Source organism: Podarcis liolepis, assembly GCF_965112155.1.
Source record: "Podarcis liolepis genome assembly, chromosome: 16".
NCBI lineage: Eukaryota > Metazoa > Chordata > Lepidosauria > Squamata > Lacertidae > Podarcis > Podarcis liolepis.
Window position 1 is genome coordinate 15,370,633 of NC_139567.1, and position 26,840 is coordinate 15,397,472.

General features: G+C 43.1%; 1 long non-coding RNA gene across 1 annotated transcript in view; it reads left to right on the forward strand.

Annotated features, from left to right (window-relative positions):
- Positions 1–5,646, forward strand: part of LOC310695878 — a 35,979-nt gene extending 30,333 nt beyond the window's left edge. The window contains exon 3 of the long non-coding RNA XR_014520327.1: positions 5,420–5,646. This is a non-coding gene — a long non-coding RNA (uncharacterized lncRNA). The remainder of the gene's footprint in view (positions 1–5,419) is intronic.
- The last annotated feature ends 21,194 nt before the right edge of the window (positions 5,647–26,840 follow it).

Here is a 26,840-nt window from a genome sequence, read left to right on the forward strand (position 1 = left end):
AATTTTATAAGCAACTGGTACAAGAATTGTTTGGAGAATGTTCCCTACCTATCAGAGTGTGGGAAGACAATCAACCTTGTATTAAACTAGCTAAATCAGGTCAATTCAAGGCACACACAAAACACTTGGATATCCGTTATCAAAATGTATGCCAAAGTGTAAAACAAGGTTTAATTGAACTAAAGTATTGTCCAAGCCAAGAAAATCTCGCAGACGGTTTTACAAAAGCTTTGAGTCCGCAATCTCATAAATGTTTCTGTTCAGGTTTAAATTTGAATTAAGGTTGGTACAGCTCAGTGTTACGAGCGAGAGGGGGTGTTGGTATTAAAGGGTTAAGAAGCTCTAATCAAGACGCTCTAGTCACTGAGCAGCTGGAGGTCGTTAACCTTCCAGGAATGTGAGTTTGTATAAATAGTCAACTCACTCCTGTGTTTGCCCCTCCTTCCCCTTCCCTTTTCTTTTGGGGCGTGTTTGCTGAAATGTGTGATTCTTCACCAGGGTTTTTTGTTTTTGTGTAAATAAACCTTTTATTTGAGTTCCAAACCGCTTGCTCCAAGATTCCTTTATTGAAAAGATGCTGACTCTCCAGCCCTTCTTGAGCCGCTGTGCGAAAAGCTCTGCTGTAATGGGACATTGTGGCATCGGAAGCGCACTGGACATGTGCTAACCATTAAACTAATTAAAGTTTAATGGGACATATATTCACCTGGGCATAAGTTGCAAGAAAGCAAATTTTGGATGGATATTAGGCAAGATGCCTCGATGGGTGGCACACAGTTTGACAATGAAACCAGCCACCGGTGCTCTTTTCCTAGGTAAAAAAAAAAGTGCAGGTACTCACCAGCAAACAGGGGGAGGGGTCAGCGCATGGAGGAGGAGCATGGCCTGATACCAAGGCTGGATGGTGATGGTGGGTTAGCCGCTTGATGCTTCCTCACCTGCCCACTCACCTACCAGGGCACTGCCGCCCAGGTGAAGAGGCCTCTTCCGCCCGGCTTTTAGAAGGAGGCAGCAGGTCTCCAGGACCCTGTCAGAGCATCGTGCCTCCTTCCCTAAGCTGGGCAAATATTTCCTGGGTTCGGGGAAGGAAGAGCAATGTTCTGATGGAGTCTGAGAGCTTTCCTGCCATCTTGCCACCCCACCCCCCAAAGGTGGAGGTACAGTGTATCGTTGTGCACCGCCAGAAAATAAGCACTGCCAACTACCATAGGCGGGTGGTGGTGACTTTTCTCTTGCTGGAGGTGTTCATAGAGAGGTGGCACAGACATCTGTTGGGGATGCACTATCTCTGGTTGGACTTGATTAGTGTGTCATTGAAATTCTACTCAATATTGATCCAGAGCAGATTCCAGTGTATAATTAGCAGAGTAAACACTTGCGGGATTCCCAGAAATAGACCAGAGGCCACTGTATTTCATCCAGCAGAGCTTTACTGCTACTGAAGGCAAATGAGCATAATGGTTACAGATCCAATACATTCAGGATTGGCACTGTCCATAAGAAATCCAGTTGCAGCAGACTTAAACTTACAATAACTTATAATAAGACTAAAACCTATAGCATACTATGTACAGAACACCACACCAGAAGGAAAAGAGATAGAAAGGTGAAACCCAGGCTCCTTCTGGCTTATTATTATAGTCAGCATGACCTTGACAGAAAGAGATAAGAGAACCAGTTTAAACCAGCTGTACTCAGCTTCTCTGAAGGAATAACCCAAACATCATGAACCTTCTGCTTGTTTCTTTCACACAGAGAAGCTTCCAGAACCCTCTTGGATTAAGTAGAATAAGAAAGCTCTCTACACATCAGATCAATACTTTCTGTACCAAGAAATGCAAACTGGCATGGTGTTCTTCAATCCTGGGTACCCAGATGTTATTGGACTACAACTCCCATCAACACTGGCAATTGGCCTGCTGAGATTATGGGAGTTATAGTTCAACAACATCGGGGGGTGGGGTGGAGCTGAACTTAACTTGACTAAATGGTCTATAAAGCCCTCTCTCCAACTCCATGATCTTTCTACCAAAGTTCAGAGAAATTCTGCTTTTTTCCACATCCTTTTGGCTGTTGACATTGACAAGAGAGTTTGTATCCTGAGTAGGGCTGCAGGGGATTTAATTCACATCTCATTTGAAGCCAGATCTATCAGATTCACATTTTCTGAAACAATATGAGAACCAAAACACAGCTATTCTTTGACATTCACACTCATCCAACTTTTGCTATACAGTTCACCTACCAAACCATGTGTACGGAAGTGCATATATTCGGGGAAAGTGTGCATAAAACTGAATATATTGGTGAAATTAACAGATAAAAAATGTATATATTAGTCAAAGCAGCATATGAAAATGTGTTTGCACTAAAACACTGAAGACAAAATACAAAATGTTGCAGAACGTGGACTGAATCTAAGATCGGAAAACTGAGAAACTAAGAGAACTAAAATTGACAGATCCTTCCATTCCTGCTCTGGAAAGCAAAGTACAGACCAGCTGTTTGAACAAGTTCTCCCCACCCTGTGCATCCCCATTCATTGGGCACCAGCAACTGAATCTCAGAATTTGCATCTGAGTCCCAGTTGCTGCATGCTTGCTCTTCCTCAGCATCACATCAAGGCGGGGGGGAGGGGGGTCAGAAGTGCTAGTTGAATGATTTTGCTAACAAACTTGTGGGGAGGGGAGATGCTTGTGTGAACAGATGGCTGCTGCTTATTGTGTCAGGAGTCAACTTGCATCATTTCTGCGGAGGCTGTTAAAAGGATGTAAAAAACACACCCAATGAATAATTCAATGTGATTGTTTGTCAGAAAGGTAGTTCAGAATATTGTTCCCATTGTGAGTCTTGGGGAATGATAAGAATCCAGTACCTAGAAAGGAATGATCTCCTCTATCATACATATATATGCACACGAATAAGCGCACACACAAACCAGAAAAGAAAATCCCAAGGTCTCTCTTCATGTACTTTTCTTTGGAACAAATGTTCCAAACATTTAAAAGACTGTGGAGGAAGAAAAGACCCAGCTACACTAAGTGGGGAGTTTATTAGCATTTTAAAAGGTAGGCAAGAATTTTGTTCCCTAGTACATGCACACGCCAGATGCTAACACATTTATTCTCTAACAACCAAACCACTTTTCGAAACAATTGGTTTTAAAATGAGAAGGAATTGCTGCGACATGATCTGACAGATGCAAACTTTGGGATGCTGTCAGGTTTTCCTCCTTCGCTTTTCTTTGGCTGTCCTCTGCAGCCAGGATTTAGGGAAGGGAAAGGAGGCTGCAGCCAGGGAACCTGCCATCCCACTTAGATTCACGTGACTTAAGGAGCACAAAGAAGTTTACATACAGCAGGGTGTAGTGCCATGGGGCGGGGGCGGGGAGGAACCCACATTTAGAGGCAGTTCCCCAAATCTGAAACAACAGGAAAAGGGGAGACTGGAGAAGGGAGATCAGTGAGCAATCTTGACAAGGCTCATGCCAGTTTAGCTTGGAATTGCCTGAATTCAGAAGTCTCAGGATCTGAGGCTCCAGAGAATTAACCCTTCAACATTTCTCTGATAAAAATAGGGATGTCCAATTAAATAGTCATCATCATTTATTACTTATATATTACCTCACCTATCTGGCTGGGCCTCCCCAGCCACTCTGGGCAGCTTTCAACAGAATATTAAAAACACAATAAAACATCAAACATTAAAAACTTCCCTAAACAGGGCTGCCTTCAGATGTCTTCTAAAAGTCGGATAGTTGTTTATTTCATTGGCATCTGATGGGAGGGTGTGGCGTTTGCCCTTCTTGGTGTGTGACATCATACTGGGTTCATAAAGAAAGGGTTAACTAATTGTAAAATGACTAACCTATAGGAACCCAAGGGGAGGAGTTAGAGTTAGGGTTAGAGTTGTTAAGAAGTCAGTCTGGAGTTAAAGAAGAGGGAAGGAGGATAAGTCTGTGAGTTGAGTTAGTCTGATGTGAGAGAGTGAGAGAATCTGTTAAGAGGAGTCAGTCAGACAGTTGAGATAATCAGACAGACGGTATTAGGAAGGTATAGGCCAGTAAAGAAACTAAGGTTAAGAAACTGACAAGAAAAATTATCTGAAACCATAAACTTGTTAATGCTTATAAAATAAACTTGTTTAATTGGTTTAATTTTAACAACTGTCTGGACTCAGTGTGTACCCAAGAGAAACGGGTTGGTGGGAGTGGGGAAGCGAGCACAGTGGTGGCACAGGGATCAATAGACCGTCAAACATCCGGGAGGTCAGCACCAACACTTGTGCTCGGAAATGTACTGGGAGCCAATGTAGGTCTTTTAGGACCAATGTTATATAGCCACTCCCAGTCACCACTCTATCTGCCGCATTCTGGATTAATAATAATAGTAGTAGTAATAATAATCTCATTTTTGTTTTATCTTCCAAGTTTGCCAAAGTGTTTCCTTTCCAACAGAGTTATCCTGGATGTCTTAAAGGTAAAGGTAAAGGGACCCCTGACCATTAGGTCCAGTCGTGACCGACTCTGGGGTTGCGGCACTCATCTCGCTTTATTGGCCGAGGGAGCCGGCGTACAGCTTCCGGGTCATGTGGCCAGCATGACTAAGCCGCTTCTGGCGAACCAGCTGGAGTGGTACCTATTTATCTACTCGCACTTGGACGTGCTTTCAAATGGCTAGGTTGGCAGGAGCAGTGACCGAGCAAAGGGAGCTCACCCCATCGCAGGGATTCAAACCGCTGACCATCTGATCAGCAAGTCCTAGGCTCTGTGGTTTAAGCCACAGCGCCACCCGCAGCGCCAATCCCTGGAGGTATTAGGCAGGAACAAATTCCAAGGACGGGGTAGGGAGCAAAGGGCATGGGGAGGATGCATAGGGAGAATCACACAGTCAGTCTCCCAATATACTTCAAGTACCAAAACAAACTGACATCATTAAATAGCCATGTTGAGAAAGATACAGTAAGAGTTGAACCCCCCCCCCCCAGGGTGCAAACCTCTTGAGCTCTCTTGCACAACGGAGCCAGGCTCCAATGAGGGAGTATGTCATGAGGGCTCTTGGTTGTGCCTCCTCCAAAAAAATGCACCCGGGGTCACAGCCACCCTCCCCCATGCTACGCCACTGCCATAGTGCGAACACAGATTAAAACCTGAAAAGTGGAAACACAGAGAGTACACAATAAACAGAATTGTGAACACAGCCTGTCACTGAAAATGATTCTGGTGATCTTTAGGCAGTTGATAGCTATCAGCTTCTAGGCCAAACCTCCTGTTTCCTTTCCAGCAAGTTTCAAGTGAACATGCAGATTTCATTATGGCTTTGTGAAATCCAAGCCTCCGCTTTTGAACAAAAGACGCAGAGCTCAATGGAAACTGATGGATTTTCTTGAGTTACAACTAGTTTGCTGTTGTTGTTTTCAGCTCAAAGAAGGAAATCAAAGCCAAAGTAGAAGAGGAGGCAAACTCAGCTGGACCTGAACCAAAGTGAATATTTGCACATCCCCCTGAGAAGGAAAATTGCTGAGCTCTGCCTGGCTCTAATGGCTTGTAATTTGCTAACAACGCCTTGAGGCTTGCAAAAGGCACGACATACATCATGTCATAATAATAGCACCTGTCGATGTGAAATATACAACTGCCGCTCCTTTCGGAATCCTTGACACAGAACCTAGTTAGGCAGGAGTACATACCCCCATATATATATATATATATATATATGCTTTCGTAGATTTTCACGGGTACAGGAATGCAGGTTTTGGTGTCTTCGGGTGTCTTCCCGTGTAAGAGTTGGGGTGTCTAGGCGACGTTTCGACGAGGTCTCACTCGTCATCTTCAGGCTGGTGCTTTCGGCTTCTTGTTACTGGAACAGAGCGGGATCTCAGTGTTTGAGTTCCTATAAACACACCCCTCTACAGTATTTATAGGAACTCAAACACTGAGATCCCGCTCTGTTCCAGTAACAAGAAGCCGAAAGCACCAGCCTGAAGATGACGAGTGAGACCTCGTCGAAACGTCGCCTAGACACCCCAACTCTTACACGGGAAGACACCCGAAGACACCAAAACCTGCATATATATATATATATATATATATATATATATATATATGAATGATTCCCAGCAGTCACCTCCTCCACCTCTCCTTCCTATTTCTTCTAAATAGCTGCTAACAAAAGCTGGCGCCTGATCAGGTTGCCCAGGCTTCCCATTGAGATGGGGGGGGGCCCATTTGCCAGTCATGCAAATTGAAGCTGGAACACATAATGCTCTCCCAGACTAGACACTGATGTAAATTAAGTTCAGCAAGAATTAGCTCTGTCCCTGTTCATGGAAGCATTATGTTGAATTAAGATATATACGGAATTAGGCTCGTAAGAGGCTTGGAGATGTCAGCTCCCTTAAGTTGCTATTATTTGTGTGTCATTTTGCATGGCAAAAACACTCCACAGTAGCGGGTCTGTTCTGTTTAATCACACGGAAAGGCACAGGTTCAGTAGAACTCTTATCCCCCCACCCTGTCTTCTCCACACCCCACACACCAGATTTGATTAATCTAACAGAATATCTGAAAGTCAGAAAATATTCTCAAAACTTGGAAAGCTCTTCCTTCCATCTGTTTTCTCTCCTTTCTCTGCCACAGCCTCTGAGAACTTCCAGGTCCTGCATTGAGAAGCCAAAGTGAAAAACCAGGGCTGAACCAGGGTCCCAAGCTAAAGAAGCCTTTTCTAATCAGATGCCCTACATTGGCCATACTAACTAGGGATGATGGGAGCTGTGGTCCTAAACATCTGGAGGGCACCAGGTTGAGGATGTTGGTGCAAGGAAAAAATGAGTATAAAAAGGAGAATTCCCTGGATGCCAAGATCGAGGTTTGGGGCAAGTACTCTTTGGTGAGAGAACCCCAGCAGAGATTTAGAATCACAAAATATTCAGCAAAGCATGGAAATGTAGGCTGTTAGACCTATAATATATATCCTTCCAAGTTTATTCAAAGGTTACCTACTTCCACCTAGCATAAAAAAGACCACACATTTGGCAAGTTAAAAATGGTTTACAAATTCTCCAAAGATCAGATTCATGTGCTTTTCCATACAGCATTCAGAAAAATGTTACACGGGCAGTAAAACAGTGGTGAAAGTTCCTAAATTATAGTGGCTTTTAAGAGCAGCAACCAGCTAAGCCTCTTCACACACTGAGCTGCTCAGGTTTACTGGAGGGGAGCAATCATTTGATTAACTCGTCCATACTGAAGTGAATTAAGCCTGGCAGGACAGCTTACTCTATGGTCTTAACCCTTTCATGCATTAATTAGACTTAAGAGTATTGGTTAAATGGGGGTGGTTATCCCACAGAGGAAGGCTGGTATGAAGGAACATGGGCTGCAACGTTTTGAAGCTACACAGGTCTGGGTTTGGTAAATTCCTGGATGGAATTGACAGCCTGAAAACTATGAAAACTATGAATGCCAACTTTGGTTCCATGTTGAAAGGAAGGTGGCATAAATAATAATAGTAAGTAAGTAAACAAAAAACAAGCATATTCCCTTTGGATATGGACCAAAATAATACTACAGTAGATAGTCTTCTATTGGAATAGTTTTACTCTATCTGTAGAAGAGGTATGCAACCTGCCCACCTGATCTTGTTTGACTCCAGTTCCCATCATCCCAGCCAGCATGGCCAATAGCCAAGAATGATGGGAGTTTAATCCAGCCATATCTGGGTAGTCAAACATTGCCCAGCCCAGCCCAACTCTCTTTCTGTTCTGTGCCAACAAGTATGAATGAGGAGTTAAGATCATAAAGTGACTTCCTGCACTTCTACTTTGGCTGTAACACTACTGAATTAATGGTATGAATTGATTTTGAAAATGAAAGGAGAATGAAATGAATGAGCCCTATGGATTTCATTTGTTTCGTTCATGAAAATAAATAAATGCATTCTAAATGAAAATCATTTCTTTCTTTCTTTTTTCTCCAATCTGTTATACATTTGTTTATATGGGATAAAAATATGAAAGTCACTGCAACAGGTCACAATGTTATGTGATGTGGGGCAGGGGGAGGGCAGTTAAAAGGATCCTTTGTCTATCTGAAATCCGATCCCCTATAGGGATAAGAGAATTCACAGCAATGTCATGCTATTTGGATGAGAAAGACCAAGTTACTGGTAGCAGAACATTAACTAGGGCTCCCATGAAAATCAATGGGGGGAAACAAAAAATGAAATGGATGCAATTGAAACAACTGGAAAACTAAATGAATTAAATGCCTAAAGTGAAAACTAATTGGGAAATGAAATTATTTTTCCCTTGTGCACTTCTGTGCTGAGCTAAGACTGTAGGAAGCTCCAACAGAGATGTGCCTTTGGTGCTCTATTACATTATAAGCATTTAACCCACTCCTCAGAAATAAAGATGCTCCCAGAGTAGCTCTCAAATGTCAGTGATAAGGCAGGTTTGCAAGCTAAAAGACATGACACAAAAGGAAACGGGAATGGGAGGAAGGAGGAAAAAAGTAAACTCAGATGCCACTTCTTTGTTACAACAGGAGGTTAAAGGCACAGTGTAATTTCAGTGTGGTGTGTAGTCCTGTGTGTTAAGTGTGGGCAATACTAAGTGGTGGCACCAAGAATGGATAAAAGTTCGTCAATGCACACCCTTTCCTAAATACAGTGGTACCTCGGTTTACAAACTTAATCCGTTCCGGAAGTCCGTTCTTAAACCGAAACCATTCTTAAACCGAGGCGCGCTTTCCCTAATGAGGCCTCCCGCCACCAGTGCCCTTCCACCATTCGGATTTCATTCTTAGACCAAGGTAACGTTCTCAAACCAAGACACCATTTCCAGTTTTGTAGAGTTTGTAAACCAAATCGTTCTTAAACTGGACTGTTCTTAAATTGAGGTACCACTGTAGATAGCTGAGTGAGCTCCAGATTTTCTCGTCCGATGAGATTACTGTTTGTATCACTTCTGTGATCCCTAACTCAGTTTTTGTTCTGGCCTCCGAAGCACTGGAAAAGAAGCAAGGAGTATAAATTATAACAGAGTTCACTGAGTACAGACTACACTCAGGTCTTGCTCGTATGATAATTTCCTGCATGTCAAATCAGTTGCTGTGCTGCTCAAAGAGAAGCATGAGAACACAAAAACTTAAAATTCTGAGCTTCTTACATCTGTACTGCATCATGAGATTTGCAGTGTTCACAATAGACTAGAAATTAAAATGGATCTCACAGCAAATGGTAAAACAATGAGCTTTGAGGAGATTGACATGAAAGGGGGGGAGTTAGTTTACAGGATTAGAGTAGTTATTATATAGCTACTTTAGCTAAATTGTGTGTGTGTAAAAAAATGGATCAGGCATAGGGATGGACGTCAGGAGGCCACTGTGCCTCAGTTGATGGATTGGAGCCTTCACAGGCACTTTCCCCTGAGTCTGAGCAAACAAATGCCTCCCACCACATTTCACCAGTCCAGGAGGTAGCTATGGAACAGAGGAGGACTGCCTGTCTTCAAGCCAGAGGGTTGACCCTTGAAGTCTGGACCACAGCCCAAACGATTGGCCCTGGAGAAGTTTGGACCACAGTCTGCTCCCAACCTTTGTCAGAGCAAACTGCTCACTTGGAACTATCCGTGGTCCTGAAACTTCTGGCCAGCCTCACCTCTTCCTCCATAAGATCCAACGTGGAACTTGAACTTGACAATACTATTACAGTAAATGGCAGTATATAAAGTACCCATAATAAATTAATAAAATGAGTAAATCCAAGACTAAAGATATAATGAGGATGTATCATGTACTTGAAAGTCAGAATTGACACAAGTAACCCCAGATGTACTTGTTTTGTATCACATTTTTATCCCTTATTTATCCAAGGAGTTCAGGGTAGTATCCCTGTTCTATGTTTAACACTCTACTTACATAACCACATGACTCTCAGTTTGACAGGAGCATTTGGAAACATTTTTCTGAAAGTAAGACTTTTCAGACATGGAAATGCTCTGGGAACAACTCATTATCATTGCTTATGCAGAATTATTTTATTGCAGTTGACCAAAGCACCTAATGCTTCATGGAAACATTTACAGCTGATAATAACAGTTGTAGCTAAAGAGGCCAGGGATAAGGACAACAAGACTTCGTCCTTCAGGGCATGAACTCATTATTGAAAGGGTAAGGGATCACTTTTAATCTCTGTAGAGCACTACACAATTGCTTAGGTACATTATAATGATTTGCTATATTGTCTTCTTTGATACTGCCTGGTACAGAAAACAAAACAAACCAGAACTGAGGGCTTATTCTCATTTTGCATGGACCAACATAAATGTGGAGAATCTAAGTTCCATCTGCTATGAGCATATCAACAGTTGCTGCTAAATTCTATCGAAAATACAACTTGGCAGCACAGTTTTAGCTTACATTAGCTTTTCAATTGTGTTCCAAAATTAGAGGAGGCTCACCCAAATCCAGATGGACTGCACAGTATCTATTGAGTGCTTCTTATTGAGTGTTTTGCTATTTGTGCTAGCTTAAGATTACAAAACCCATAATGTGCTGCGCTGTTTAGGAGCGGAAACACATCCACAAGAGCTACTGTTTATACTGCTTGGAGATCACAAAGGTGTGATTAAATGTGATTCTAAGCATGCAGAAAACATCCAAGGCTTAAAGCAGAAACAAACAGGCAGAACAAGACATTAGGAAGTTACCAAATGATTCTAAGATCTAAATTTAATCATCTGTTTTGTGTTCAGCAGGTTGTATTCTTTCTGATACCATCTGCACTATACATTTAAAGCAGTATCACGCCACTTTAAATAGTCATGGCTTTCTCCAAAGAATTCTGGGATGTGTAGTTTGTTAAGGGTGTTGAGAGTTGTTAGGAGACCTCTATTCCCCTAACAGAGCTTGAATGTCCAGAATGGTTAAACAATTCAGGGAGGTCTTCCCAGGGAATACTTGGTCTAACAACTCTCAGCACTCTTAACGAACTGTACTTCCCAGATGGGGACCCCTCCAGCCAATTCTAAAGATGTTGCACAAGGATAATTTTAGGGAAAAGGCACAATACTACAGAGGAATATGTTTCTGAAGCTGATATTATTTGTTGTTATTGCTATTTATGGAATAAGGGCAAAAGTGTTAATTATAACATTATCCCACATTTTAAAAAAACCACTGAAGGTTTTGCATAAGTTTCCTTCAGGTGTTTTGAATTTGGAATGATTGAGCAAACTTTGGCTGTAAATATTTGTGGGGGAAAGGGGGAAGTATTTATTACCCTGGCTCATGCATTGATTGATCCGATTGATCTTGAGCTTTGCCTCAAAGGCTCGAAACAGGAAACGAATCAGCAAAACAAAATAAGATTTGTTCCAAATCAAATAAATATACTTGCTCTTTCATTACTTCATTCCCATCCTCTAAAACCTAGACTAAATAAGGAGATAAATGAGAGTGGTCACTTTGAGTCAACCTGTTTGTTGCTCTTTCATACTGATTTGTTTGCACAAAGTTTCCACACCAGCTGCTTATTGAACATTCATCTGGATCTGTTTGTGGGATTGCATTTCAAAATCTTAAGCAACTGTCATCCCACCCTTTCCAATGCATTTCTCCATTATTTTCCTTGCAAAAAAAGAGTCTGATTTTGAGGGGAAGCAGGCTTGTTACACAAGAACACCAAATCAGCTTTAACTGTGCAACCTGAATTTGTCAGTATGTGATTGGACCCTATCCCCAAAAGAGTGACATTTGGAAAGCACCCAAAGTCACTGCCCCAAAACACTGATAGAGTATGTGTCAGGGTTCAGTCCTATCCAGGCCTGGAACCTCAAGTTTCCTCAGAAGAGGAGCAGGGGGAGCAGGACAACACATACCCTAGAGAGCTTTGCAGGAACCCTTCATACCTTTTAGCTACAGGACTTAAAGTCTTCACATACTTGCCTGGGTTCCCAGCCAGCACTAGACGCACATTCCTTACCTCTAGGATCAGAGGGGATGACACACCAAGCAGGAGCTCTTGGGCCACTGGAGAAGTACCCAATTGGCTACAGATGTGTCTACTTAGGAGGAAAGGAAAGCTCATGTAAGCAACAGCCTGGATGACAACCATAAAGAGGTGGTGCCTCTAGCTCAGTCTAAACCAAGTCATTGCTGAAGCAACAGCAACCTTGAAGCTCTGGTGCACAGCATTTCCTGAACTGGATACAGTGGCATAGTGTGGGATGCCTGTACCCAGGGCCATGTGGAGGGGGGTTGGGGTTGGAAAATGGACGTCATACGGATGCACATTCAACTGCCTAATGGCGTCTGTGTCACCCACGAGATCGCAGCCATAGAGATAAAAAGACGAAGAGTCGTTCCGTTGTCTGGAGAGGTCACTTCCTGGTTTACATGGAGAAGCCATTTTCAATGGAGCCCAGCGATGGAAGCACACACAACTGTATTGAGGCAGCACTGGGTGTTGAAATTTTGTGCAATGTGCTTTGTTACATACATAGGTGAGATAGTGGTGTTGTAGTTGTTGTGTTTATTGGTGTGTGGCATGATTTTGATGCTTACTTTTGTAAAACTGAATAAAAACATTCAGTAAGAATAAAAGAAAAGAAATTTTGTTCCCCCTAACAATTTTGAACCTGAGGCAGCCTCCCCTGTGCTACACCACTGACTGGATAGCAAACAACATACTATTCAAAAACACAGAGAGATCTCCATCTATTTGCTCCCATGGATGAAATATCAGCCAGTCACCCTAAGACAGAGGTGAGGAACCTCAGACCCCAGAGGCGGGGAACCTCCAGGTCTCTCTAACTGCCCCTCAGAACTCTTTTCAGAACTGCCAAACCCCTCCCTAACCCTGTTTCAGTTTTTGCCTGGACGAAATGTGCCTTTGAACTCTGATAACACCTCTTGCTTGTCTGCATGGAGGATAGGGGTGTGTGTGTATAGAAACAGGCCTACTGCACAAAGGTAAAAATCACATTCATTGCTCCACTCCTTTTGCCTCTAGGTACCCACCATTAGCACATGGCCCTCAGAAGGTTGCCTAGAAAGCAGTGTGGTCTCCAGGATGAAAAAGGTTCCCTGCCCCTGGCCCTGCCCTAGACTATTAAATAGTAATCAAACCAGCAAGGGGATGGTTGGCTAACAAAGGAGTGGTTGACCAACAGCTGAAACACAGCCTTTAAGAGGTCATCACTGATGGATCCCAGGGATTGCAACAGGAATCAGTATAGATGCACTGGGCATTGAGATTTCTCTCCCTCTCTATTTTCTTCCCAATACAAGAGCAAAATTTTGTATCAGCAAGAAAACAGCTCTGGGGTATACAGTTATAATGAGACTATTATTGCAGTGCCCCGTATCACTCTTAAAGCTTGCCCTGTGGATCTGATTTCATGACCTCTCTGACCACCATGACCAGTGGTTAGCTCATTTAAGAGAAATTAAAAGTGCAAAGTTAATTGAGTAATATTTTGCAGGCACAAATTCTCTGTTCCCCACATTTTTTTATCCATGTGATTAGATTGGCTACTGCTGTTCTTCACATTTTACTCGTGAGCGTCTGAGATGTGCAGTAGAAACCTATCCCCAAAGGTGAGGGAAAGAATGCAATTCAATTAGGTCAAATCTTTGCAGTTTCATAAATGGAAGTAGGGCAGTCAATTCCAAGAGGGATCCAGGAATTTACTTCTATGAAGCCAGATAAGATTTAGAGTTGATTGCAAGCAGTCAAAACTCTTACTACCAGGACAAATCAGGTGCTTAAAATGAACAGGGCTTGTCCAATGACGATTCAGCCTAACATCTGCAGTGTTTTTTGAGACAGCCTTGGTTGGAATGGGATATAAGAACCAGGAATGTTACTGAAATTTGTAATTACATGATTTGGCATGCAAATTTCTTCCTTTCATAATGGTTGGGTGTATTTCAACCCTGGGGTGCAGGAAGGGGGTGCAGACCGCCCCCACCGAGGGGGGTGACAATATGCTGGGCAGCACTCATCGTGGGGGCCTGCAGCACGCCCAAGCCACATGTCTCTCCTGGGAGAGACATGGTGGTTTGGGCGCATGCAAGCTCTGCACTGCCCAAATGGTCCGCCCACTGCCTCCCCCCCCCCCAGCTGTAGGGCGGCTGAGTAGAAGGAGGCAGGCAGACTCCAGAGGCCCCACAGTGCGCCCCACCCCTATGGGCGATTCACCCTGCCCTCACCCCACCCCTATGGGCAGCTCGCCCCGCCACTGGGCGTGCCACCCCAGGCGCCCGAGCAGCTTCCTCTGCCACTGTTTGAACCCAAGCATCATTTTCCCAAGTCCTACTCTGACTATGAATGCAAAGTGAGGTTGTTTGATGTGCATGGTTGATGTTCAAGGCCTGTCAGGCTGTTTTGTAGGTGCATGCACAAAAGTAATTTAACATTAGCCCCATATACCACATAATTAATTTGTGGGATTCATTGCTGTAAGGTGTGTTGATAGCCTCTAGCTTGGGTAGCAATATAGATCACACACATTTATGGAGAATAAATCTATCAATGACTAGGAGTTCCTGCTTGGAATAGTTACAGTGGTACCTTGAGTTAAGTACTTAATTCATTCCGGAGGTCCGTACTTAACCTGAAACTGTTCTTAACCTGAAGCACCACTTTAGCTAATGGGGCCTCCTGCTGCTGCCACACTGCCGCCACGCAATTTCTGTTCTCATCCTGAAGCAAAGTTCTTAACCCGAGGTTGCTGTACTCAGCTGGTGCCAAAACACACACCCAGAGAAAGAGAGAGGCAGAGAGGTCTTTCAACAGCAGTGAATGTGAATTTGTGTGTATGTAGAACAGAGGCCGAAGTATTTGAATGTCTGGCATATCCCAGACTAGTATTTCCTCATCATGGTGGGTATATGGCAAGTTTGGATAGAAATATTTCTCCAGTTTTGCAGACATGCTGCCTACCGTGTGTTTTCAATTACTGAATCTCCAAAGTGCTTTGGATTGCTTCACAGGTTCCTGCTTCAGTTCAACACACTTTGGAGAGACCCTGCTTCAAATTGGAGGAGCCCCAAATCTATCTGGAGTGGCACACTTTGGTTCAGAATTGGGGATTCAGCTGAATCTGATGCAAATCACTACCCTCACTTCCACCTGCCAGCCCTCTGCGGTCCTAGTCTGCATTTGGGAAAAGCTGTATTGGAAAGGGAGGACATTTTTTTTCTGAGACTTTCCTTTTCTTCACCTCCATCATGGAAAAAGAAATGAACTTTGCAGAATTTTCTCACTTGCAGCAGCAGCAACAATAGCATCAAAAATGTAGGAAAAATAAGTTGTGAATTACAGGCAAGTAATGTCTACTTAGAGTAGATCCATTTACATTAATGGATTTAATTTAGCCAAGTTATTATTTTTCAGTGGAAAGGTATGACTAGTGTTGGATGCCCCTGGAGAAATTCAACAAACTGAATTATCCAATTTATCTACTCACAAACAGAGAATTTCAAGAGGCTACTTGGATGCAGGATACATTCACAATACTTGCCCACTGAACATCTGGAAAGGGCTACAGTTTTTCACTCAAAATGCATTTCAAGCAATCAAAATAATCTCTGCCGTGTGTGTGTGTGTGTTATGAGAGCTGGATTTTTGTCTGCATCCAAATTTATGACAACCCTGAAAAGATAAAACCCCATTAAAATAATTTGCATATCCACAAAATGGTGATAACATCATCAGACTTCCCACTGATATATTAACCAGGCATAACACTTATTCTTTCTACTCCGAGTCTTAGATAAGAATGTGTGGGAGGTAATAAGGTGTCAACATGACCTGTGTTTCTACTGCATATTAGAGGGGGGGCTTCAAGGAAAAGTTCCAAGTTTCTAAGTAGAAAAGCAGGAATAATGTTGCTAGGAAAAAATATAAAAATCAATCAGTTACAGCAAGAGCGGCCCCTCCAAGTGTCCCTACTTTCCAAGGACAGTCCTGGATATACAGAAGCTGTCATGTTTTTTGATTTGATCCCAGAATGTCCCATTTCTCCTTGTTGTTTAGTCGTGTCCGACTCTTCGTGACCCCATGGACCAGAGCACGCCAGGCACTTCTGTCTTCCACTGCCTTCCGCAGTTTGGTCATTTCTCCTTAGGACATCCCTTTTTTCATTGAAGAAATATTGGAGGGTATGGAGTTAGACAAGGGCGTGGGTAGCGCTCTGGGTTAAACCACAGAGCCTAGGACTTGCCGATCAGAAGGTCGGCGGTTCGAATTCCCGCGGTGGAGGGAGCTCCCGTTGCTCAGTCTCTGCTCCTGCCAACCTAGCAGTTCGAAAGCATGAAGTGCAAGTAGATAAATAGGTACTGCTCCGGCAGGAAGGTAAACAGCGTTTCCGTGCGCTGCTCTGGTTCGCCAGAAGCGGCTTAGTCATGCTGGCCACATGACCTGGAAGCTGTATGCTGGCTCCCTTGGCCAATAAAGTGAGATGAGTGCCACAACCCCAGAGTCGGTCACGACTGGACCTAATGGTCAGGGGTCCCTTTACCTTTATGGAGTTAGAAGGCATGTGAAGCTATATATGAAAGTTTCTTAATGTTTAATGTTTTATTATGTTTTTATATATGTTGGAAGCTGCCCAGAGTGGCTGGAGCAACACAGTCAGTTGGGCAGGGTATAAATAAATAAAAATATTACTGTTGTTGCTGTTATGAAATAGGATGTCCCTATTTTCATCTGATAAATGTCATGACATGGAATCTGTTGCCACCAGTGTGGATCAGATTCAGCCAGATACTGAATCCTGAGGTGAGTGGGCTTGTCAGGGGCAAAAAGGGATCTCTACAAGGCCAGACATTGGGGTCATCCAATGAAACTGAATGTTGAGAGAGTCAGAACACACAGAAGGAAGAACTTTGTCCCACAGGGCATTGTTCAACTATGTAATTCACTACCAAGAGATGTAGTGATGGCTGCTGTTATGTTTGCAGGCATTGTAGACTGAAGCCAGGTCTGCAGGCCTCCTGGAGCTCAGGGGCTTCATCTGCATAACAAAAGACTGAGAGGATTCTAAAACCCTCCATTGACATTGTTAGTAGCTGGCAGGCAGCCAATCCCTGCTGAGATAGAGCCAGTGTTGTGATTTGCTAATTGCAACATTAAGGCGACCTATCACAGGCGGTGTTTGTGTTTTGCCTGGGCCAGCTTAAGGTATATATTCTGGACCAAGTGCCCCTGTTTGTCATTCTAGTTCTTCTGGTTCCTGATGTTCCAATAAATCCTTTTGAGCTGAATCTCAGTCTTGGGTCATGCCTGAAGCCACCTACACTTCAGCTGCCAACTTGGCAAGCTTTGAAACAGGGGTGACAAACTCATGGAAGATAAGGCTATCAAATGGCTATATTGCCTCCAGTATCAGGGGCAGATTGCCTCTGAATACCAACACAGGCCATTCTTATATTTTTACATTGTGATTATCACATTCATAAACAAGAGTGAAAGGGGGGGGTGTTAATTCTTTCCTTCAGTCACAGCGCTGCAGGCAATTAGCATACAATATACACCATTGTGGCTTTAGTATTTAACATGGATGCAATATTGAGAATTTATAGCGGCTTGTGGACAATAACAGCATTTAAGAGAGAATTTGATGAGGCACTGTGGATCTACATTATGCAAATTTATTGCTTGGTTAACATGATTCGGATGGTACACGCTGGCACTTTAAAAAGAAACTGCAATCCAGTCAGAAAGCATAACTGTGTGACCCAAGCATCATAGACAACAAAAAGGAACAATTATAAAAAGGGAAATATTTGGCGGGGGGGGGGGAGAGATGTCTAACGAGTGGGACCGAAGAAATCTTTGAACCAACTGAAATTGCATCTCAGCAAGAAAGAACGGGGAAAGGAGGTTGAGGGGGATGCTTTGGTGAGTGAGTTGCTTACTTGATATCTTTTTTGAATCTTTTTTCCAGTTTCTGTTTATTTGATCTACAGAACTTAAACATCAAATGCAGAATAGTGTTCTTAAGTAGAGATGGGACGGCCTGGGGAAAAACCCGGAAATTTGAGGGGCAGGGGGTTTTCCCCATTTTTTCCCATAAGTCGTTTTTTGTTCAGAAAAATTTTGGTTGGGGGGACCAGTTTGATATAGTTTGAATATTCCGAACACTTCTTTTTTTTTCAATTTCTCCAGAAAAAAAGGGGGGGACTGGGTTTATCCCAATTTTTCCAGTAGTTTTCCAGGCCTTCCCATCTCTATTCTTAAGACAACCACAGCACACAAATTGTGTGTCTTTTAAAATAAAACAAAGTAAAATCCGTTTAGCATTGAATGCCAGGGAAACTAAATCTTTCTTCAACAAATTCAGTTTTACTTTATATATATTATAAATCTGTGCCTAAGATTCATTTGCACTAGCTATCCCATACCTCTTGGTGATGCTACTGAGGGAGTGGAACCATCCATACACAAGCATGTCACTTGATAGGATTTTTTGGACTCATTGTGATTCCTGGGGTGGGGGGTGTTGTTTTTTCGGGGGTTTCATCTGCAATATGTGTGGCAACTCCTTAAAGCATGGGGATCCCTACACTCTGTCTTCAAACTAGATCCTTCACCTGCACACATTTTGTTTGTTCTTTCCATTTATATTCTGCCATTATGAACGACAAAGCAGCACACAAAGTGGTTGGCTCCTAGGCAGTCACCCATCCAGATAATGACCAGGTGCAGACCTGCTTCGCTTCAGAAAGATGCTGGATGCACATACCTTCAGACTATACCCAGTTTACCCTCACAATGAGTCTGCGAGGGAGGATTGGGAGTGGATAGAGAGAGATTCTTCATGAGGAGGAGGAAGGTCAGACTTGAACCCATGTCTCCCTTTTTCTAGTTCAGTTCATCTGCTACATCTTGCTGGTAGCTCCTGGTGTTTGACTATTGCAGCTAAGGAAGCTATTCTATTTCTTATTTTTCAGGTTTGCTACTCTGCCAACAGGACACAAGCAACAACAATAACAGCGACAATAGAAAATAAAACCAACCTGCCTGTAAACCAGCAAAAAATAATAGGAATCCCAGTTTATATAACCTCACGTATTCTCTGCAAAACAAGGATACATAGTCTGATTTCCCCAACACAGTCCTACCTCCTAATAAACTATGAATGCAGCAGAACTGAGCAATATCTTCTTTACAAAATGCACAATGTAAATTGCGCATAATAAAACCAAACCCCCACACCCCTCACACAAATTATATTCCCAAGCATAAAGCAAATGGCATGCCTACCATATAACTCAGCACTTATATGGATTCCTGGGTTGTTAAGGAGCGGAGCCTTTCTCAGACTGCACACCTGTGTTTCTGTCACAAATTTACTTCTGATGGCGAGCAATTTAGTATCAAATGAAGGTTAATTGAGGAATATTTTAATTGCATTATATATGTTCCTCATGAGAACATTGTTGTGACAGAACCCAGGAAAAAAATTAAGGAAAAGATAAGTTGATTGGAACCATACACACAATGCATACTGGGTAAATGCATAGTAATGAAGTCAGGAGATCACTTTTTTTCATTTATATTGCTTATTAGTCATAGAGTAGTTCAGTTCCACTGAGCAACGGGCCCCCTGCTGAAGCTGCCTTACTGGCCAGTGGTCCTTCTTGCCAAGGGATGGGGAGCCCGTGGTCCTCCAAATGATGCAGAACTCCAGCTCTCATCCTTTATGAACGTTGGCTGAGCTGCCTGAGGCTGATGAGGGTTATGGTCCAACAACTTCAGCAGGTCCCCATCCCTGTCCTCATCCTATTGTCTAGTCTGGCTGGTATTCAGAACCAGAAGTCTTTCTCAGCCAGCCCTACTACCCAAATTACTTCTTTAACATTAAACCTGGGATTAAACCTGGGATTTCTGTGTGCAAAGCATATAAGTTTTCCATCTAGGCCACTGCACCAGTGTCAGCCAATGTGATGCCCTCAATATGTTGAACTAGAACTCCAATCAACCCCAGCCAGGGATGGTGTGAAGTGTAGTTCAGCAACATCAGAGAGCCAGAGGTTCCCCACACCTGTTCTAGATGCTGTTGGACTACAACTCCCATCAGCCTCAGCCAGCATGGCCAGTTGTCGAGGATTATTGGCATTGTAGTCCAACATCATCTGGAGGGTGCCATGTTGGTTATCTGTGCCTTAAATATTCAAATCAAAACCCATGCAAAACTGATTTAGAAAGATTTGATGCAGTCATTTATGAGCAGGGGGCATTTATACAGTTATTTACCTCTGCCTGGAAGCAACAGTAAAATCTCAGTAAGAAATAAAGAAAATATTGTGGTTAAACTTTCATGCATCCACTTATGCACTTGATGCAAGGCATTACTCTGCTGTCCTTCCCATTTAAGCATTCTGCCTACCAAGAATGAAGTTTGTAGATCAAGACACTTTCTAAGCACAAGGTCATTGATTAGTAGTTAGAGCCCTTCTTTCTTTGGAACTGCAAAATTCTCTTTAATGTACCATATTTTTCTGTGTATAAGACTAGGTTCCCCCCCAAAAAATAATGTCAAAAATCAGTGGGCATCTTATACAGGGATTGTGCCAAGGGTGGACTGGTGATTGGTTGTTGCCCCGAAAATAAGGGGTGTCTTATACATGGGGGCATCTTATAGATGGAAAAATACGGTATTTGTGAACATTAAAATTTCCAGAGCATTTCTAATCACAGTTCTAAGTCTTCTGCATTTCTAATTTCTTATACATTTTATGGGCACGGACAAACTTAATTTATTTCAAAATAGAATATATTGTTTAGGCACCAAGACTTCCTAAAAGTCTTCCGGGGGGGGCATGTTTCTTTAAAATCTGAGAATATTTTCATAGCACCATTTATTATATAAGGTTGGAGTTTGACTTTGGGGAAAACAACACTCAATAACAGTACCAATGAATGCATATTATATCAAGCAGAGAAAGACAAAATATTCCCTCCCACCCCCCAGTTGTTCCTGGACTACAAATCCCAACACTCCCCTGACTTTCAGACATTCTGGTTAGGACTGACGGGGGTTGTAGTCCAACAATATCTGAAAGGATCAGAGACCTAGCTTGTAGCTTCCTTCCACTATAAGGAGTTTAAAGCACAGTACAGTGGTACCTCGGGTTAAGAACTTAATTCGTTCCAGAGGTCCGTTCTTAACCTGAAACTGTTCTTAACCTGAGGTACCACTTTAGCTAACGGGGCCTCCTGCTGCTGCCACGCCTCCAGAGCCCGATTTCTGTTCTCATCCTGAAGCAAAGTTCTTAACCCGAGGTACTATTTCTGGGTCAGCGGAGTCTGTAACCTGAAGCGTACGTAACCTGAAGTGTATGTAAACTGAGGTACCACTGTAATACCCCAAATACTCCATCCTGTTAGGAAACCAGGCAGCTGCCTATACAGAGTCAGACCATTGATGCATCTAGCTTAGCATCATCTATGGTGACTGGAAGAGGCTCAGGGTTTCAGTGGGAGGAACATTCCCAGCCCTACCTGGAGATGCCAGGATTGAACCTGGGACATTCTGCATGCAAAGCAGATGCTCTGCCACTAAGTTACAAGCCTCAGACCCCAAATTCACAGTCAGAGAACTTTTTATGGGGTGGGAGGAGGAGGTGGTCACCAAAATTCTCCAACCATTTTCCGGCAACCTGGAAAAGAAAATTATCCAAGAATTTGTTCAAGAATTTCTCATGAGGAGAATTTTGGGGAAAATTCAGCCTTGATCTCTTTCCAGCAGATGGATGTCAAAGGTTTGACATGAGAAATCAATAGCTGTAACTTTGAGTGGAATCCTGTGGTTCCCACTTAATTTCACTATTCATTTGCACAGCAGAAAGTGCTGAGACAGGTTGAGATGCTTCGGGACCTAGTCATGGTAGCTATGGAAACCCACCTGAGACTGGCTTTGGGCCCAGTGCTTTGGAACTGTCACTGTGGAGGATGACTGGTCTTGGTGCTTTACATGAGAGTGGTCTGTACTTCAGAGCTGTTGATCATGACTTCAACCCGAAAGCATGAACTCTGGGCACGTTCCAGACATAATGAGCAATTAGCTAACATTTGTAAAGGGCTTTGGAAGACGGTAAGTGCTGCATCAGTGTTAAGTATTGTTATTATCAGGGTGGATTATTTGCCATAACATTAGAGCTGTGTCAAAAGGGCTCGGCAGACCTGGCTGAGCATCTTATGCAAGCATACTTAAAAACCTTCAATTGCCAAAGGCCTCAAAGGGGAGACTCTTTGCAGAGTGCTTCTCAAAACAAAGAGCAGGGTAAGGAGGAAATCTGGCTCAGACTCTTGTCGAACATTGGTGCTGAAACCAAATGGACGGCTAAGAATTTATAAAAATGGAAGAAGAAGGCATGCAAGGCTTGATCAGTTCAGCTCCTGGGCTTCTCTGCCAACCAAACAGAATGGCTAATGGCATTCAGCTCGTGTGAGGCAGCATAAAGATGAAACTTTACAATCTGGGGGAAGAGAGTGTACCAAGGCTAGTCTTGAAAGAGACACTTCTGAGGAAAGAACTCAGTGTGCCCCTTGAATGGGTGTTTCATTTGGAAGTGCCCTGGCAGGTCCCTGTGAAGCAGCAATGAGAAGATAATAAATTCCATGCTAGGGGACTCAATTTAAAAGTATTCTTGCCCATCAGCTTCTGAAGTCTACTATGAAAGGGACTAGGAGTCTCCGATATTTTGTTAGGGAGCTCATTGACCAGCCAGTTCTGCAGCTATAGGTCAAATGCCTGATGGTAATTTTATCTTGGTATTTGATTAGATATGATACAAAATAAGTCATTCCAGGTTCCCTTCCTCTTCCCATGAATTGACCTGCCTTTCTCTCCCCCACCCCTTGTCTCTCCCTCTGCTTCTCCTCTTCTCCTTTAAAACCTGTGTGTGGCATCTTCAGTCCGTTCAGCCAGGTCACAGAGATGAAGCTGTCAGGGAATGCCTGCAGACATTGGCTGCTGCCCGACTTTCTGCTTTGCCTTGTAGGCCTGTTGGGATACAATAAAAGCCCAGCCCAGACTCTTGGATTTTCCAACAAAGAACATTTGCCAGCAGTTAAATCAAAGCACTTATGCTCCTTCCTTGGGTACTGACGCTATAATATCAAAAGCCACATAGACGTCCAAGAGAGTTTTAAACAACTAGGGGATGCAAACAGTTATATCATTCTCTTTATTGTTTGGCTGCCTTATATTTTGACATCGTTGCTTGAATGGTGCTCCTGTGGCCCTGAGACTGATTGGTGTTCAGGTAAAAAAAAAAAAGCAAGCTTTCCCTTTTCCTTGATGCGGTAAGGCATACAACTCCCCCCACCTTCTCAAAACCCAGTTCAACAAGAATTCACACAGAACTGCTCCTTCCTCTTGTTCCCAATTTTAGCCAAGGAATGCCACAGAATCTCAAGGAAACTCAGGATCTTCTGGGATATGAATCAGGAATGTCCCATTCGGAGACTCACACAAAATTACAGTATGGAATAAAAATGGGGAAATGCTATCTTCTTCACAATCCAGAATGGCTCCACCCCCTGGACAGCCTATAAGCTCTCCCTAGCCTGCCCTGGCTATAAATGCTCCCAGATTAGGTCTGGTTAAAGTCTCTCCTATCCATCTTGAACTTCTTGTACACTTCCCTGCCGCTTTGGGATTTATTGTTTGGCTCTGAACCCTGGCAGCAAACACCTTGGACTTTCAGCATTCCCTCTTTCTTCACCGTACCTTGTGTCAATGGCTAATGAGGCTCTGCCCAATGCAAGAGAGCATCCACCTGATCCAATAGGTACAATGAAAAGCTGAGCTTGGTCCCTTTCTTCATTGCCTATGGGCCAAGCACAGACATTGAGACCTTTCTCTAACAGGATCATAGCAAAGGTAGTCTTCTCAGATGGACTAAAGCTTCCATCCCCCTTGACTTGCTGACTGGGCTAATAAAAGTTGAAGTCTAGAAACGTATAGAGGGTTCCATATTAACTGAGTGCTTTGCGATGCAGAAGTTCCCATGTTTAGTCTCTGCCCTCTTCCATCATCGTCACCATCATAGTTGATGGTAATTACGATCAGCAGGTGTGGCCTTCTTGGTGATGCTGTCACCGGGAGCTGCCCAGTTGGTGTTTACCTTTGACGTGACCTTTCCAGCGATAGTTCTCCAGTTGTGCAATGGCCTCCCTAGCAAGGTGCACCTCTTTCTACCATTATGAACTTTCAGGGGGAATTCAAAAACATTCCTGTTTACCCAGACATTTGTTGGCTGAAAAATCCTGAGAGTGTTGGATGGAAGAATGTTTCTTCACTGTAACTGCTTTTAGATTTTTAAAAAATTGTAATTGGTTTTGGGGATTTTTTGTTTTTTAAAAATCTGCTTTAGAATGTTTTTGATTTTAGATTGTGTATCTCTTTGTCGCCCTGGACTCCTTGAGCAGGAAGGATGGGTTATTTGCTTCAGTATTATAATATATGCACCACTGTATCATAAAAATGTCAAATTCAGCAAATAATAATTTAGTTAAAGGAGCCCTTTATTTTGAGGCTTCTGGTCTCAGTTCAGGAAGAGCAGGGGTCTTGAAGTTGTCTGTGAGCAGGTACACCATTCACTCATTCGCTTTCCCCTTTACAGGGGAGTTATTGTATTTCTATTAATATTTTAGTGATTATTTCTAAATTTGTCTCTCCATAAATCAGCATATGAAATTTTAATGTAAATCTGTACACTATATATAGGCAGGCCTTTTTTCCCAGCCAGAATTTGTCGGAACTCAGTGCCAGTACCTCTCAGGTGGGCGCCATTGCCATTATAAGAGAACAAGAGTTCGTGGTGAGTTCTGGCACCTCTTTTTCTGGAAAAAATAGCACTGGGTGTAGGTATGTCAGGAGGAAGTCATTTGCATCCTGTCCTGTGTTGCAATCAGTGCTGTATCACTATTTGCTGTGGCCAACACAAACATAACTGATCATGTAATTAATTAATTATCTAATTAGTTTCAATGTATTTCAATGCAAGGGAAACATCAAAAGCAATGCAGAAAACAATGTAATGAATTGCATAACATTTGCAAACTGAAAAGGAGGGAGGAAACCACATTGTGATAACAAATATCATCCCTATTTGCTTCTGTGATTTTCTTTCCTCATCTCAGATAAACATGCAAACTGTGGCAATTCCTACTCCCATCTCCATTTCTGATTGAATTTTCCAACACTCCTACTCTTCTGCATTGGTGGCTTCTTCTTGTTGTTGTTTTGTAATATGCAAATACTGACCTTGTGATCTACACTGGAGGATTCACAGTTGGACTTTAAGAAACACATTCTTGCCCTCTGATTCAGTTTAGGACATTTCTGTGGTTCTCATCCCCTAACCCAGAAGCCGCAGTCAGATTCTTCTCCCCTGAATTTATCCTTCACCCCAGCATCTTCTTCCTCCCTGAACATCTGACCAAGGCTGTCACTGATAAATAGAAGCTGACTGAGGCTACATGCATGCAGCCCCAGCATGCAGCTGCATGCACGACTGGCTGTATCTAAATCATGGAGTGTGACATTCTGTCTGATTAAGAACTAGGCACTGGGCAGTCCATCTGTAAGAAGGGGGGGCAGGTGCTCATTGAAATGCTTGTTTACGTGATGGGATTCTTTGAGACAGAGGTCACTGAGATCTCCCAAACGGTTGTCATGGTCTTCTGAATTCTAATTATCTGCTCCGTGATCCAATGAACCTCAGACTGAATCTACTGGCCCAAACACAACCTTCAAATGTAGACTGAAGCACTGTTGGCTGAGCTTTGAAGAGAGTGTATGCGTATGAGAGAGAGAGATCTGCCCTAAGCTCTACCTCCAGCCCCTGATACCTTTCAAAGTGGGCTCTAACAAGCTAGCCCCATGCTTTTCATCCCAGCCATCAACACCTAATTAAAGGTAATTCTGCAGGTGGACTTGTTGAGCGCTTCCTGGCCATGCTCTTTATTGTATGTAGATGATTCTGAAAAGAAATCCAGCAGAACTGGAATACTGTTTGAGCACAATGGTCAAAGCTAATAGGCAGGCAAGCGTGTGTGACTAAAAGAGATCAGTGTCTGTGTTCAGGATACAGTGGAGGACCAGACTTCTCTCGGTGATGAAGGAGACAACACAGACATGCAACTGAGGAGACCTGTCGGAATAGTTGTGTAGAGGTGGACCGGGTGGCTTCTGCCTTTGCTTTCATTTTGTTGCTCTTATGTTAATCTTTCTTTGCCCATTTCAAAATGTTCTCATTCACTTTGACAGAAGGCTTCCGACTTCAGTCCAAGGGAATCCTAGAAGTATCGCCAAAGGGCCATGTATAAGGGTCAAACTACACAAAATGTTTAATATGTTGCCTACAACTCTGTGTGTGTTTTTTTAATCAAAGTAAGTGGCAGAGGACCTGATCTGGATTAAGACCACAGAACACAGAGAGCTTTCGTCCTTCACTCCCCAGCTGTGACCTGCCCCCTGAAACTCCCCCCATATGTCACTTAGCAGTGGGGGGGGGGAGCTTCCATGGGTGCCAATGAGGACTTCTTTATTATTGCTGGCTGTTGCACAGGGGTAGCATGACTGGGAAGGAAAACAGTAAACCTCCCATTCATTCCCTTATGCACAAGAAGCCCAATCCAGTTTAGGATTGGAGAAAAAGGTAAAGGTTTAATCCTCTGCATTCCAGCTGTGACATCTCTGTAATTCCACTGATGGTAAGCAATCCCCCCACTGACACCACTGTGAAGAAGGTCTCTTTGTACCTACTTTTGGGTAAACAAAAATCGCATGCATAGCTGAAGGCTATTAAAAGAAAT